The 18031-nt window shown below is 37.1% G+C and overlaps 1 protein-coding gene across 5 annotated transcripts in view; it reads left to right on the top strand.

Moving 5' to 3' along the window:
• Positions 1–18031, top strand: part of arhgap32b (Rho GTPase activating protein 32b) — a 106305-nt gene that overhangs the window by 19952 nt on the left and 68322 nt on the right. The window lies entirely within an intron of this gene.

Below are 18031 nucleotides of genomic sequence, written 5' to 3'. Positions count from 1 at the left end.
AATGGAAACAAAACAGTCTGTGACATGTACAGGCACTGAAATTAGGATTAATCTAAGCTTGATAAACAGGACACTCAGTGCTAACTGGTCACATTTGATAAGTGACGAGTAGATGGACAATAACTACAAGGAGTCTTCATTATCAGCTATTGCATTTAGAGTCCTCTGAAGGCCATTGTAATGTGCTTGCTCTCTATCTTGTTGATAAACTGGTGAAATTTATCTCTCTCTGTACCACTCTACAAGGTTCCTGAGGTTCGGCCTTCAAGGCTTAACATCTGAGGTGTGAAACTGCATCAGGCTGGCAGAATTTCCTCATTTAACTTCTGTAGTGTTTATTTAGCTCTGAATCTGGCTCCAGAAAGTAGTGATGAACTACATTAGTGAAATCACTAAACCATTCCACAGAAGCACTGCAGAGGCCATAAAGAAAATTAGCCCCAGTGCCCAGCTCAGTCGGAGTCATTTCACATCCTCAATTTTTTTTTCTGTCTGGTTTTTTTAATGCTTCTTACCTGTTGTTTTGAATCTTGTATTGTGTGTGTTTTTTTTTTTTTTTTTTTTTTTTTTTTTGTGAGCATGTAATATTGCCATTTAATAGACCTCTGCAGTGATAAGTTTAAATGAACTGTGTCATTGTGCAAGAAAATAAATAAAACTAGTGCTGTCACGATTCCTCAATTAATTAGAGTGCTCGATTTTTAAAAAATCCTCAATTGCAATTTACCTGTCACAAGTGAGGCTCCCGCACTTCCTCCCCCGCACCACCGGAGGGAGCCTTCACCGGAATATTGAGACCATCATTCAGACTACATTTCCCATAGGCCCTCATTCCTGGGACTGATTGCACACACACCTGCACCACATCACACTCACACTATTTAAGCAGCACGCACACACACACACACTGCGAAGTCTTGATTTGCCCCGGTGATCATTTCTGAGCGTTTTCTGTGGATTGTTTATACTGTTGCCGATTGGACCGTTTACCTCTTGTGATTCTCTGCTGCCTGCCTTGATTCTTGCCTGTTTACTGGACTGTGTTTGTTTGCCGCCTGCCCTGATCTCTGCCTGCTTCCTGGTACCGTTTGTCTGCCGCCTGCCTCGACCATTGCCTGTCCCCGTTTACGTCTCTGCCTCTGCCCTTACCTGTGTATATACTATTCTTAATAAAAGCTGCAAATGGATCCCCATTCTGTTGACCCATCATTACATTACCTGTGTTAAGTAACCAACAAAATACCGGAAGTGCCACATTCCACGGACAAGAATGCGCATTATTAGACTGTTTTCTTGTCACCGTACCAAAATTCCAGTAGTTGGTACCAATACCATTAAAATTTTACGGTTATCTGTACCAATTTCGGTACCACAGGAAAATCTTTTGGAACTATTTTATTTAACTAGTCTATTTTAAAAACACATTAAATATGATGGTAATCATACATATAAATATTTGGAGCGTGTGTATGTTTGTGTGTGTGTATATATACCTCAATTAAATAAATTTTGAAATATAAAAAAATTAATAAACATGCTCAAACATCCATTTTTGCAATAGATGTGCCTGTTTATTTTAGCTATTCTGTCAGTGAAACAACACACTACAGCCTATAAAACTATGAAATAAATATCAGTAAATAATGGTAACCTAAATAATAAGAAAGTTAAATATTATTTTAAAAAACATTAGATTTTTATTTCCACACAAAAATGTGTCATATAGCCTACCGCTCTGCGCTTGAGAGGGATGTGGGACACGAGCAGGAAAGAGACCATATCTCTAATAATATCTTCATTTTTTTCTCCTGATGTTACAAGTAACTGACACTTGTTGTAAAAGGTCTGAAGAGCTAGTTTTATCTTCAGCAGGGGCAAGACATTCAAACTTGATTTTGCGCTGCCAGAGAAAACGAAACTAAAAATCACCGGCGTTTGTGAAACACGCTATACAAATAAACTTGATGCGCCTTAAGTCTAACAATCACAAACTGTGTTAAATTAGAAATTGACTTGTCTACTTTACTGCAGTAAAGAATGCAAATATAATAGGCCTAAAAGCGAACGAAAGTAAGAAACATTATATAAAATATATATATATATATATATATATATGCGGCTTAATTATTTACATGCGTATTGGTTACGTGCGTTCACAGTAAATCCTTCTCCACAAGAACTGTTATTATTTACATATGCATGGAACGTGTCTCAAACTCAATCTCTGCATATGCTGTGTGTCTAGGTTGCAATGTACACCATTCATCTGGGAATGCAATGTCAGGGCTCAACGCTAAGGATTTTTTCTACTGGCCCGGTTGGGCCAGTGGTTCAAATTTTTACTTGCCCTGCAAAAATTTTCACTTGCCCCACAACAAAAAAATTAATAAAGTAAAAGAAAAGAAAATGGGCCTATAAAAAAGCCTAATTATTGTTTTTGTTGTTTTTGATACATGTAACCTTAATAAATAGGATTAACTCACTTAAATGTTAAATATTATTAGAAAAATAAACAGTAAGTAATAAAATAGTAACATATAATCAAATTATGAGTAATAGCAAAAATAAATACAACAGAACAAACATATAAATGAAATAAACAGTGCTTTTCAAGTTTTTCATGGAGGTTTAAACAGGAGATTTTCAGGTACAGAAATTGTAATCTAATGTATAATTATATAACTATAGATTAAACTTTATTAAAGTTGGATCAGTCAAGAGCGGTTACAGATGCATAAATAATGTTTTGAAATGTTGAAAAATACTTTAAATACTGTTATTTGAAATCATTTTAAAAATGAAAAGACACTTTAAACGTGAAATTAAACCCGCCAGTAGGTGGCAGCAAGTCCCTGTTAATGAACGAGTCATTGAGATTCAACGATTCATTCAAACGGCTGATTCATTCAGGAAATGTTGCTCAGAGACACAAAACAATGCTGTGTGGACTTTGGAACTATTTTCGAAGGCGAAATAGAGCAAAACAGGCATTTTGGTGTCTAAAATGTAAGTCACTTGATATTAAGTTCTTGTTCATTAAACTGTACGCTGTATAAAATCAATATCACATTTGTAATCGTGCTGATATTTGTAGAAAAATGGCGCTCGTTTAATATTGGTTAACTATGTTAAATTATATAAATATGAAAGATATACAGGGTCATTTTTGCCCCTTATCTTGAATTCTAATGCATTATAAATGCATTTTAATAGACTAAATCACGCAGTGAAATCGTGCACTCTAAATATGCACGCGCACTAGTCTAACCTACTAGACTACGTCACGTAGTGCGTGCGTGCACTCAATGGGTGTGTTTTTGTAAAGTGAGGGACATACTCGATAATTTCAGATCGTTAAATCAACAATTACGATATCATAGACGATATATATAGCACACCCTACAGCACTGGCCCGATCGGGCAAGTGACAGTTCTGCCTACTGTCCCGAGCGTCGTTCACACTGGCCCCGGGTCATCGGGCAGTTCTTATTGTCGAGCCCTGAATGTATACCATTTAATCAGATTTGTATTAAATATATTAAAGATTTAGTGGACATTTGGATGAATTGTCATATGGCCAGTATTTGATCTGCTGTAAAGTGTAACAATACCAGGTTGTTGGTGCCCTCTGCTGGCATTTGTTATAATACAAAATGTACATAAGTTGATTGTTTATATCAGGGCTTGAATTTTGGCGCGGGATTGCAGGTATTGCACATATTTTTACTCATTCTCGCAAGTTTTGTGCTTATAATGCGGGAAATTCCAGCAAAGATTTATTCACTATAGCTTGTGGGCTGAATGAGGATATTAATTCACACAGATGATCAGAACGGTAATTTGATCCATATCAATTTTTATTTGACAGATGACAAATATTTAAAATGACAGATCGTTTCGCTAGACAAGACCCTTACGCCGGTTTCACATTGCAAGCTTGAGCGGCGTGTGAGCAGCGCATTTTTTTTTTTTTTTTTCGGCATGCATGTTAACCAGTGGGTGCATTCACACCAGGAGCGGGAGCAGCGCATTAGCGTCAAGCAGGAGCGGCCGTTTTGGCCGTGAGTTGTGTTATTTTACACAAAAAGTGCTCAAAATGCACAGAATAAGCATAAAGGCCTTTGCACACTGAGTCCGAGATTTTCGTATGCGTTTTTTCGTATTCGTGATCCTAAAAATTCGTCATGGACAGAGACCTTGCACACTGAGTCCGATGCGTATTAATGAACCCGTTGCGAAAAAATTCGCAGAACAATACAAAATGGAGTCTTCAAGCAGTGAGAATGATTTAGTTGTTCTCTCTCTTCTTAAAAAGGCAAAAAAGAAAGAGGAAATCCAATCCTGAGATTGCGTAAAGAGAAATGAGAGTTCCACCACATCAAGGAGCTGCATGATTATCCCGAGCGTTTCAAAGTTTACTTCAGGATGTCAGTGCCTCAGTTTGATGCTTTGCTAGCGATACTGGCACAATCTATCTTTATATTCTGTCTCTTTCCGCACTTTGTTTGTCATACAGTGCTACTGCTGTGTGCTGTAGACGACGTGGATCAACTTTGTCAGATGGCATTGGGGATTTTGGCGTTCGCGTACGGTGGCTCTGAATTGTCAAAACGTCTCTCAAAATGCGTGGCACTAATGCGAAAAATGCAGAAAATCTGATCAGAATTTTTTTTTTTTTTTTTATGAAGGACGAAAGTTTCGGAGGCAGTGTGTAAACGCGATTGACACAACGTGAGGTCGTATTTATTTTTTAACGTGCAAACATTTCGGACGCAAATTTCAGACTCAGTGTGCAAAGGCCTTAAGTCTAGTGTGTTTTAACAAGAATTGGAGTATGTCAGAAAAGAAAATTAAGAATCAAAAATATTTATAGAAGATTTACCCATTTAACTTGGTTTTAATTATTCAGTTTAGCTGAAAGTATGGTGTATTATAAAAAACTAAGGTAACCAAGCCAGAAAATATGATTATATAAACATTATTTTAGTTATTACACAGACAGGTATAGCAATACCCAAATCAAACCTGAGTTTGTGGTCTTTTTTTCGCTAAGTTTGCTGTAAACGTACACGTGGCAAAGCTTACCTCATTCATGTGCAGCAGTATGACACGAGGTTTTTTATTTTTGTTTGTTTTTATTTACATTTACATGAGAATGTTGTACACCTCCCCATGTTAACAAACTTTCAAGACTATCAAGTTTATAAATGACCAACCTATAAAAACAAATTTCTAGTTGTCTTTGTAAAGAAATGCTTACTTTATATGTAGCTTAGAGCCGCTGCTGTGAGGCTGTACAAACGCTTCCAGTGTGAATACTCGCGCGTCTCTGCAGCTGCAGTGACGATGTTACACTCAAGCGCCCCTCAAGCTTGCAGTGTGAAACGTGCGTTATTCCTCATGTAGAGCCCTTTAAAGCTGCATTGATATATTATATTATATTATATTATATTATATTATATTTTTCATGTATGTTTACCACTGAAATATAGACAACAACATTGTACAGTCTTAGATTCACTTACATGAAACAGTTGCAGAATATATTTTCCCAGCTTTGTAGTCTTAGTAGGCCTGATAGTGACCTGTAGCCCACGCAGGGGCTGCGTTTTGGGACTGTGGGCTGATCTCTCTACGACCCCACTCTGCTGGATTTGTACAGCCGATCTGCTGAAGCCGTAGGTTTCCGGCCTACATTGTTTGGAGTGGAGAGTCTTTTCTGTGGGCCCGCTGAGCCACAGTTTTTTTTTTTTTCCCTCCCCCTTCAGGCTCGAGTCTCTCTGCCCAGCAGTCTTTGCCCGTTCCCATTCATTCAGACTGCTGCCCACTTCCCATGTAATCCAGCAATATAAGCAGAGCCCGGGCTATTCATCAGCCCTGACCTTTTCTCCCAAGATTCAGCCCGATAGGTTACTGATGTTTGATGCAGGGTGACATACCCATTCAGCCATAACGTATGTTAGTTAGGCTAAACCACAAATAAAATGTTTATATATTATCTCTTCATAATGACACCTGCTAGTGGGTGGGATATATTAGGCAGCAAGTGAACATTTTGTCCTCAAAGTTGATGTGATAGAAGCAGGAAAAATGGGATATATATATATATCTTCTAACACATCAACATCAACTGGGTATCGTTCAGAAATGTTCGTTATCGATACCTTGACTTCGATACCGATTCCTGAACGATACCTTTTTCGATACCAATTTTATAAAATCTGTTTTTAACAAGATTAAATATTAAAAAAATTCTTTGCTTTTATATTTTAAGTTTGTTGACTTTTTTTGTTTTTTTTTTTGTTTTTACAGACTCAGTCTCATCTCCCTAGCCACTGAACAAAAGGGGAAAAAAAGGACAAATTAACAAAATGTAACCAACACAATAAATCAGTGCAAATAGTTAATACGGTTCAAATAGTTCTCAATGCAAAACAGTTTCATGTCAGTATATGAGGCTCACTGCAGATGTATGAAGAGTTCATTTGCAAAAACGGATAACTAGTTTTATTAGTTTTTAAATTAAAACAGTTTTTATTAATTCTCACAAAACATGTTTTAATAAATTACATGCATAATTTATATCAATCAAACTGCAGTTAACTCCAAAAAGTACAGGTAACTTACAAAATTAAAGTTAATTGAAAGTATGTTTTATATATATATATATATTTTATTTAAAGTTTGTTTCTTAGCAAAAGCAGGTAACTCCAACAGTCGTTTTTTGGCGAAAGCAGATAACTCCACATTTTTAGTTTCAGAGATAAACAAAAAGACAACCAAGGTTTCAGCATGTAAGACATCTATGGTGTACAAGGACTTGCAGGAGTCGAAATTAGAAATCCTCGACCACTTTTAGTCAGCTTTGACGAAACTTCCCTCAGCTAGCGCGTCATTTTGAAGTGTCTAGAAGCCTTGTCACTTGACCGGAATACTGTGCGCTGACACTGCGTCAGGAAGCTTCGGAGCATTATGAATCAGCGGTTCGGAGTGCCAAAGTCTCGTGATTTCAGCAGTTTGGCGGTTTGACACGCGATTCGAATCATGATTCGATACGCTGATTCATAACGCTCCGAAGCTTCCTGACGCAGTGTTTTGAAATCGGCCATCCTTATATAAGTCGTTATTTTGTATTTTTTGGTGCACCAAAAATATTCTCATCGCTTTATAATATATATATATATATACAGGTGCTGGTCATATAATTAGAATATCATCAAAAAGTTCATTTTTTTTATTATAAATTATTTTTAAAAATGAAACTTTCATATATTCTAGATTCCCCACATGTAAAGTAAAACATTTCAAAAGTTTTTTTTTTTTTAAATTTTGATGATTAGAGCGTACAGCTCATGAAAGTCCAAAATCCAGTATTTCAAAATATTAGAATATTTCCTAAGATCAATCAAAAAATGGATTTGCAAAACAGAAAAGTTCAAGTTCTTTAAAGTATGTTCTTTTGTGCACTCAATACTTGATCGGCAGGACATATTACAGCAAATGACTTGCTCCTAGCACAAATTACTGCATCAGTGAAGTGTGGCATGGAAGTGATCAGCCTGTGGCACTGCTGAGGCACTATTGAGCCTTCAGATCATCTGTATATTGTTGGATCGACTGTTTCTGATCTTTCTCTTGAAAATATCCCATAGATTTAGGTCAGGCATATTGGCTGGCCAATAAAGCACAGTAATATCATGGTCAGCAAACCACTTGGAAGTGGTTTTTGCACTGTGGGCAGATGCTAAAGTCCTGCTGGAAAAGGAAATCAGCATCTCCATAAAGCTTGTCAGCAGATGGAAGCATAAAGTGCTCCAAAATCTCCTGGAAGATGGCTGCATTGACTTTGCACTTGATAAAACACAATGGACCAACACCAGCAGACGTCACGGCCCCCCCAAATCATTACTGACTTCAGAAACTTCACACTAGACTTCAAGCAGCTTGGATTCTGTGCCTCTCCAGTCTTCCTTCAGACTCTGGGACCATGATTTCAACATGAAATGCAAAATTTACTTTTATCTGAAAAGAGGATTTTCGACCACTGTTCACTGTCCAGTTCTTTTTCTCCTTAGCCCAGGTAAGATGCTTCTGACGTTGTTTCTGGTTCAGAAGTGGCTTGGTAGTCCTTTTCCTGAAGATGTCTGAGTGTGGTGACTCTTGATGCGCTGACTCCGGCTTCATTCTACTCATTGTGAAGCTCTCCCAAGTGTTTGAATTGGCTTTACTTGACAGTATTTTCAAGCTTGCGGTCATCCCTGTTGCTTGTGCACCTTTGCCTACCCAATTTCTTCCTTCCAGTCAACTTTGCATTTAATATGCTTTGATACATCACTCTGTAAACAGCCACCCCATTCAGTAATGACCTTCTGTGACTTACTCTTTTTGTGGAGGGTGTCAATGATTGTCTCCTGGACCATTGCCAAGTCAGCAGTCTTCCCCATTAGTGTGGTTTCAAAGAACAAGAGATACCCGGAATTTATACTGTAGGGATGGTCATTTAATGAAACTCAAATGTAAATATTCTAATATTTTGAGATACTGGATTTTGGACTTTCATTAGCTGTACGCTCTAATCAACAAATTAAAAAAAAAAAACTTTTGAAATGTTTTACTTTACATGTAGGGAATCTAGAATATATGAAAGTTTCATTTTTTAAAATAATTTATAATAAAAAATGAACTTTTTCACGATATTCTAATTATATGACCAGCACCTGTGTGTGTGTGTGTGTGTGTGTGTGTGTGTGTGTGTGTGTGTATATATATATATATATATATATAATATACACATACACACAGTGGGTACGGAAAGTATTCAGACCCCCTTAAATTTTTCACTCTTTGTTATATTGCAGCCATTTGCTAAAATCATTTAAGTTCATTTTTTTTCCTCATTAATGTACACACAGCACCCCATATTGACAGAAAAACACAGAATTGTTGACATTTTTGCAGATTTATTAAAGAAAAACTGAAATATCACATGGTCCTCAGTATTCAGACCCTTTGCTCAGTATTTAGTAGAAGCACCCTTTTGATCTAATACAGCCATGAGTCTTTTTGGGAAAGATGCAACAAGTTTTTCACACCTGGATTTGGGGATCCTCTGCCATTCCTCCTTGCAGATCCTCTCCAGTTCTGTCAGGTTGGATGGTAAACGTTGGTGGACAGCCATTTTTAGGTCTCTCTAGAGATGCTCAATTGGGTTTAAGTCAGGGCTCTGGCTGGGCCATTCAAGAACAGTCACGGAGTTGTTGTGAAGCCACTCCTTCGTTATTTTAGCTGTGTGCTTAGGGTCATTGTCTTGTTGGAAGGTAAACCTTCAGCCCAGTCTGAGGTCATGAGCACTCTGGAGAAGGTTTTCGAGCAGGATATTCCTGTACTTGGCCGCATTCATCTTTCCCTCGATTGCAACCAGTCGTCCTGTCCCTGCAGCTGAAAAACACCCCCACAGCATGATGCTGCCACCACCATGCTTCACTGTTGGGACTGTATTGGACAGGTGATGAACAGTGCCTGGTTTTCTCCACACATACCGCTTAGAATTAAGGCCAAAAAGTTCTATCTTGGTCTCATCAGACCAGAGAATCTTATTTCTCACCATCTTTAGCAAACTCCATGCGGGCTTTCATGTGTCTTGCACTGAGGAGAGGTTTCCGTCGGGCCACTCTGCCATAAAGCCCCGACTGGTGGAGGGCTGCAGTGATGGTTGACTTTCTACAACTTTCTCCCATCTCTCGACTGCATCTCTGGAGCTCAGCCACAGTGATCTTTGGGTTCTTCTTTACCTCTCTCACCAAGGCTCTTCTCCCCCGATAGCTCAGTTTGGCCGGACGGCCAGCTCTAGGAAGGGTTCTGGTCGTCCCAAATGTCTTCCATTTAAGGATTATGGAGGCCACTGTGCTCTTAGGAACCTTAAGTGCAGCAGAAATTTTTTTGTAACCTTGGCCAGATCTGTGCCTTGCCACAATTCTGTCTCTGAGCTCTTCAGGCAGTTCCTTTGACCTCATGATTCATTTGCTCTGACATGCACTGTGAGCTTAAGGTCTTATATAGACAGGTGTGTGGCTTTCCTAATCAGGTCCAATCAGTATAATCAAACACAGCTGGACTCAAATGAAGGTGTAGAACCATCTCAAGGATGATCAGAAGAAATGGACAGCACCTGAGTTAAATATGAGTGTCACAGCAAAGGGTCTGAATACTTAGGACCATGTGATATTTCAGTTTTTCTTTTTTAATAAATCTGCAAAAATGTCAACAATTCTGTGTTTTTCTGTCAATATGGGGTGCTGTGTGTACATAAATGAGGGAAAAAAATGAACTTAAATGATTTTAGCAAATGGCTGCAATATAACAAAGAGTGAAAAATTTAAGGGGGTCTGAATACTTTCCGTACCTACTGTGTGTGTGTGTGTGTGTGTGTGTGTGTGTGTGTGTATATATAATATAATGTAATATAATATAATATAATATAATATAATATTAGGGCTGTGTATTAGAGACCTGCACTCTGATCCGCGGGACCCAACGCAACAGAGTGCGGCGCGGGACAAGATTTGATGGGCTCGCGCGGGCGGTGAGAAGCTACTCGTGTGCGGGTTGCGGGAGAATCAAATGATTCGCGGGAAAATAGAAATATTTAAACAAGCAACAAGAACAACTAATATAAAATAAAAACGATTTACAGTTGCAAGCGAGATTCTATTTATAACTTGTGTTTGCAGTGTTGAGCAATGTAGCCAATCACAGACATATCTGTTGATTTCTGAGACGCAACACAATCAGGTGTTTGTTAGAATCCTCTCACCACTCAAAACGCCAGAGTTTTTATGCAGTGCTGAAATTTGCGTGCTCACGAATCCTATTTTTATAACACACAAAGTGTAATCATTATGAAAGATTCATTGTTCATATATTCATTGTGTTATAACAGAGCTTTGTGAGATCGCGATGAACTGAGATGTCAGCTTTTTAGTCATAAAGGGAGCGCTCTTTGCACGCATTCTGCCATACCAAACCATGCACGCAGCAGCTTGCTTTTCGGTTAAAACTAACTGGTTTGTGAATGTTGATGCTTTATTAACAAATATTTTATCGGAAGCGTTTATGCTGGGATGTTGTGGCGACATAACTTAATATTTCATGGATGTACGGACAAAAATCTATATAAACTACTTTTATGCAGGATTTTGCGAACGGGACAAAACATGAATGCTGCGGGCGGGAGCGGGACAATATAACATTTTTGGTGGGAGCGGGACAGAATCCTGCGGGAGCGGGACTTAAAAATCCATCCCGCGCAGGTCTCTACTGTGTATTGCCAAGAATCTGGCGATACGATACAGTACGTATCACGATACAGGGGTTACGATACGATATATTGTGGTACTGTAAGAAAGGCAATATATTGCGATATTTCTTGTTTTTTTAGAAAGATCTAATTTTAGAAAAAAAAACCTCATAAAGAACGCCACCATATGCATAAAACCTGACCAAAAAAAAAAACTTTATTTTATTTAATCAAGACAGTATTATTTGCATTTATATCACAAATCACTATTTTGTGCAATCTAAGTAAAGGGAAAAAAGTAAAGTGATTGCAGGATTATTTAGGTGTATATTAGGGCTGTGCAATTAATCGTATTTTTGATTTCAATTTCGATTTTGGCTTCCAACGATTATGAAAACAAGATAATCGAGGTAAAACAGTTACTATACTGCTGCTGCATTCCGTCCAGCACACTTTCCTTTCCTTCACAGTGGTGCACTTTTATTCCTCCCTAACCCAAACTTAACATCCAAATCAGCCGAATAAGAGAGCGATGTAAAATGCAGTCTACTGTTGCTAAACTTCGGGACATGCTTGATATTAAACATTAAACAATGCTATTAAAAGCACATTAAGCCGCGAAACGGACGCTGTTCCCTAGGCGGCCACCTGTGCACGCGCTCTGAGACAGTGCGGAACGCACATAAGCAAAGGGCTTCAGATACACGCTAAAATAGCCCAACACAATCAAGTCAAATAGCCAACACAAATATATTGAAATGCCGTTTTGGTAAGTTTCCTCGTAAATGCAGTCCGTTATGTCTTAAGTGTACACTGAGAAAGTGCGCATGTATTGCTGCCTTCACGTGCTATCGGAAATTTGATAATTATCACTTCTGTAATTTGTGATTACGAGCTCATCGCATTCATGTTGCGAAATGAAAGGGTGTTCATGTGCAATTTTTACCTAGGAAACTCGTATTTACCATAATTCTGAGACCTTGTGAAGGCAGCATAACAGTAGGTCTATATTGGGTCTGCGCAGCTCTTAAAGGGACAGCAGCCAACATTAATGATTGCTAAAGTCATTGTTAATCCAAGAAAAGACAAAGATAAAATCACTCACTGCTCTTGAATCAATAACTTTTTTAATTTTAAATAAGAATTAGTCTATATTTAATGTATACAGCAGTTATTTTACATTTGATTACTTTATTCAATTTCTGTTGGGTATTACTTATCTAAATACCACTGTTAGTACATCTATCTGAAAAACCTAAAGCACTGTTTATTTCATTTGTATTTTTGTTCTGTTGTATTTTTTGTCTGCTTTGTTTGTAATTAGTTTCTTTGTTCTTATTTAATTGTTGACTGTTAGTCTTCTGTAGCTGTTTTGAGGACTTTTTGCTTACATTAATTAACCTAGTATTGATAATTGTGAAATTTCACTGACATTTAAAATTACTCATATCATGAAATAAGACTTTGATCATATCACCCACCAATAATCGTGTTAAATAATCGTGATTTCAATATTGACCAAAATAGTCGTGATTATGATTTTTGCCATAATCGAGCAGCCCTAGTGTATATGTTTTAAAGGTTCACAGAATAGCAGTTTTTAATTTCTAAAGTATTTAACAGCAGAAAGTCATCATAGTCCATTCAGTGACTGCATGACTTTTTCATATTTGATACTGTAAAGCTGCTTGCTTTAAAGCAGTCTTTTGTATAAAGTGCTATTTAAATAAACGGGGGGTTGGGATGGTGATAATTTCTAAATATAGTAAGTTCAGGTTGGTTGACAGTACAAACTGTCCCTTTGTTTTCTCTGTTTAATTAAGCATGAACAGCCATCTAATAGCGATACCCACGGGATGGGCAGCAAAGCATTTCAAAGCATGCTAATTATTCTCACACAGGTTTTGGGTCTAAAATTTCCAGGCTGAACTGACATTAGCATGATAAATAACCTTATAGATCAAAACACGCTGACATGTCTTACCTTGATGATGCTGTTTACTGAACCTTTTTTTTTTTTTGTGTGACTGCACATATTTCCTCTTTGCGAAGTTGGCAGGTCACTGTATTGAATCTGGCAGGGCTTTTAGAAGTTCCCCGAACTCCAAATGAAAGGGGAAAGACATGCTGAGTCACCTCTCACAGAAAGTGATATTATAGCACTATTTCCAAAATGCATCGCACTGTATCTGCTACATGATATATTGTACACATTTCCTCAAATTTTGGGCTTGAAAATATGCCTTTTTGTGGTTGGCTGAGTGGCTGTTTTCCTGAGTGGTCATGGTATGGTGGTTGGAGATGGGAAGTCTGAACTGAACTATTTGTCTTAATTGCACTTTCATTTGATAAACACAGATCTGAGCTACAGCACAGTAATTTTTCACAGGGTCAGCGATGCTCAAAATAACCTAGATATAATATAGATTTTTATTATTTTTATTTTTCTCTCATTCTCTCATTCTCAGATGTAAGATCTGACTATACAAATCCTGTGTAAATCCGTTCAAAGCTGCAGTATTCCTGGCATATAATTGAATGAGGCAGGGCTTCATCAGAGCTCTGGCAGTGTTTTGCTCATGGACTTACCGGCTGAATGCTATTTACTCTTATCTCTGGTTTCTTCACTGAATTTATAGAGGTGCTCTTCTCTTCAACACAAACTCCAGTAATTACCTTATTTACCAAGAACAAGTTTGCTCGTCAGCTTCTCCTGTGTCTAATGTCTATGTAAAAAGGCAAAGCAAGTTCTGATGTCTTGGGATGAAGAGACATGCTGAATTGCTACACTGCAAAAAAAAAAAAAAAAAAAATCTAAACATGCTTAATCTTCTACAACTTTGAATATATAGATAATTTAAGGCTTGCTTTTAGAGAATGTCTTAAATTCATTTTTCCCATTGACATTTTTTTTTCTTGTGTTAAGGCATAATTCTAACAAAATTTAGTGAGGTTTATGCTTTAAAAAAAAAACAAAAAAAAAAAAAACAAGTAATAATCTCTGGAAAGATATATTTTACACAATTTTGTTAAGTAAATTTAGATTTTTTTTATTTATTTTTTGAAAACAATATAATACTGATTAAGGAAAATTGCTTTCTGTGATTTATCGAACAGTTCACAGATTTCACAGATGTTAACCTTGGAGTATACATAGTTCATTGATTTAGTTTTGATATGGCAAACAATCTGTTGTTTAATGAACAGATCCTCACAATCTCCCCATATATTTGATGTTTTTTTTTTTTTTTCTTGCTTATACATTATTTTCATTCAGAAATAATGCATACTATTGCCAGCAGCAGACAGTACAAAGATATGAATCTTGTATTATTGAGATGTTGCCTGACAGCTGTGAGAAATGGGGGGAAACATGATTCCTAGTTTTAAACTGCTGTGTATCCCTTTGGATATTTTAATAGATACTCTAACAGGCCTTGTGTTACATTTGTTGAGGTAATGCTTTGCAGAGGCTGGGTTTTGCCCTCTGATGTAATGCCATGTAAACAAATCTCATCTTTTTCAAATTAGTGCAGGCCACCATGTCTTACACCAGACAGATTGTCTGCCTGTCAATGAGATCATATTTCAACCATATCTTCATGAAGCTGATGTTCCATTATTGGGCTCTGGAGGTCTGGAACAGTTAGGTTTAAAAATGTACTTGTCCTCCTTTTGCCTTTGCGAAACTTCTCTGGCAACTATAGCCTGAGAATGAAGTGATGCCGATAAATTAATATGTAAGCTCAATTTGAAATCAAAACAATAGCCTCTCATGGTCTTGACCTATTCCAACAACAAAATGGTATACATTTCTCTGCTTATTTTACTTATTGAAATGCTTTGAGTAAACAGTGTCATGATTGTTTGGAGAACACTGATCGGAGAGCCATTCATTTGTCAATGACAAGCGTCAGCCAAGTGTTGAAATGTTTTTTTTTTTTTTTTTTTTCTGGTTTCTCCTGCAGTTGAATTATATGACCGTACAGTAATTTGAATCTTATAAAACACTCAATGTTGTGATGCAGTGTAAATGTCAGGAGTTATTCCCCATTGCTGAATGGTGGGAGGCAGGGATAAGGTCTTTCACTGAGCTCACAAACACTAGAAATGAGGATGACTCTGTAAAACCTGCCCAACATACTGCTGCTGTACTAAAGACACTGAGTGCATTTACATGTACATTTTTTTTACCTGTTTATGCTTAATAAGCCAACAATGCATATGGTCATATAAACGCGTTAACACGTTTTCCTTTATCAGACTAAAGTCATAAATGGCTTTGGCATAAACCGATCGACACAGCTAGATTTTTGCCCCATACCCTGATTTCTCCCAGCATGTAAACTAGGGGTGTGGCGATATGCTTAGCTCACGAGACGATACATGATATTGGGTTCATGAGATGAGATGATATTTTAACACTATTTTTAAGAGATCTTCATTGACAAAATAGCTGACTGGAAAAAATCTTTTATTCAACTAAAAGTCACTAAATGCAAAACAATGCAGGTGCATTTTGAAATGTTTTAACAAATCTATGGTTGTCACTAACAATTATTTTAGTAATCGAGTAATTGGTGTATTATTTTGATTGAGTAATCAGATATTTTTTTGTGGTAGTAAAAATAGACCTGAGCAATGGCCTTTAAAATGACTTAAAATACATGTAACAATGAGGCAATAATAATTAGTTCAAATAAAGGATCAAAAGCAAGTAATCATATAGTTTTATTGAACAATACTATTAAAATACATAATATAATATACATAATATAAACATTAATCAACTTAATGTGCATAATGTACATTACGTATTATAACAAAGGCCTGCAGAGGGCGCTAGCGGCCTGGTGATCGTTGTTGTTAAGCTTTACAGCAGATCAAATCCTTGTTTAATATTGGCCAAACAGCATTTATTTCAAATGTCCACTGAATCTTTAAAATTTGGCCGCTACTTTATGATCGAAATGCTACACTGTAATTGTAATTTTTTGAACAAAAAGACCTGGACATCAAAACGCGCAAACTCAGAGTGAGGGTTTAAACTTTTATTTTGAAATCGCCATGAACAACAAATCACGCCAAAATCCACAGCACATATATTTAATTGAATTGCAGCCTTTGTGATTTCACAATAACACTATGCTATATTATGATTTTTAAATGGTTTTAATATATCGTGCAGCGCCTGCAGCCTTAGAAACATTTTGTGTTTGTGGATTCTCGTCTATGGAATGCGCCACTTCCAGTATTTTTCTGATTGAACACCATGGTTAAATTGCAATCAAGGACTTTTTTTTTTTCTTTTTTCTTTTTTTTTTAAATCAAGCATTTTAAAATGTCACTTAATTCTACTTTGAGTAGGCATGGGCCAGTTACCGGTTTCAAGGTATACCATGGTTTGAAAACGTCGGTTTCAAAACCACTAAAATTTTCCATGATACCGTTCCTGCAGTATGAGCTGCTTCACAAGATATCTGGGTTACGAAACCAGAACGGTTGTGTGATTGGTCATATCATAGTACTCACATTTGTTTTTATATAGAATGTGGCATCCTTAATGATTTAATGTCATAATTATTTCACTCTCTTGTATGATAAAGTTGGTCTAAGCAGTCGCAGCAGCCAGTTTCAACACGGAAATTGTTGAAAGAGTCGTTTACAAGGGAAACTTTCCACAAGTTCTTCTCTACCAGCACCAAACTCTCATAACAGCCCATCCCTCTCATTGACATGATGCTGCGTTTTGAGTGTGCGTGGGTGTATGGTGCTTCCTGCAATTTTTCTGCCTGCCAGTCTTTCATAAAGTTTCCCTTGTCTGCTTCAAAGGACACAAAGAAAGCCACATGGTGGTGGTTGATGGCTACTAAAGGAGGATGGCTGTGTGGGTTTAGGGGTTTGTTGTTTTAAATGGATGAGGAATGTTCTCTTGTTCAGCTTGTCATTTATCTCCTGTCTCTGCAATTAAATCCACACAGAGCTTTGGGGTGGGAGTTTTTCTTAGCTTTGTGTCTGTTTGGGTGGCAACTTTAATGGTACTATTAACAAGATTTAATAACCTCTACTAAGTATTTGCACAAGGAAAGGGCACATTAGACCATCTTACACTGGATGGTTTTATTGATTTATTGAACAACTGATATGGGGATCTTCAACAGCCGATGCCGATATTTAGAGACGAGGATGGCCTAGCCTTGAGTAAAAACTACAAACTGGAGAATTCTAGGCGCGTTGTGCTGAAAATTGAAGGAGAAAAAAAGATTTTTAAATGATGCTTTGTTTGAAATTTATATAACTGTATTATGATGATGATGATTATTATTATTATTATTATTATTATTATATTTTCTAAGAGATTACACTTGTGCTTTCTTCAGTTGGCATCTCTATAGAGTGCTGCAGGAATGATGTCAAAACCCAGAAGACTAATTCGCCACTGGTTCCCTCGATTTTTCCTGTGGGTTTTTATAATGGGGATTTTCAATTTATGAATAAAATAAGGTCTGTTGTAAACAAAACTTGATGATACTTGGACATTTTGCTCTACAACAAAAAAGCAATCAGGCATACAGGTATCGGATCATATGATAATCTCAAAATACCACATAACAACCTTGTTAATCTGCTTGTCAGATCAAGGTGAATGAATGCAATATCACCATTTGAAAGCAGATGAATATCATTTTCCTAAAGTCTAAGCATCATCCTGAAGGTACCCAACAGAGTATGAAT

The sequence above is a fragment of the Ctenopharyngodon idella genome, chromosome 21 (genome assembly GCF_019924925.1).
Source record: "Ctenopharyngodon idella isolate HZGC_01 chromosome 21, HZGC01, whole genome shotgun sequence".
Classification (NCBI taxonomy): Eukaryota; Metazoa; Chordata; class Actinopteri; order Cypriniformes; family Xenocyprididae; genus Ctenopharyngodon; species Ctenopharyngodon idella.
This window is presented reverse-complemented; position numbering and strand designations above follow the sequence as displayed.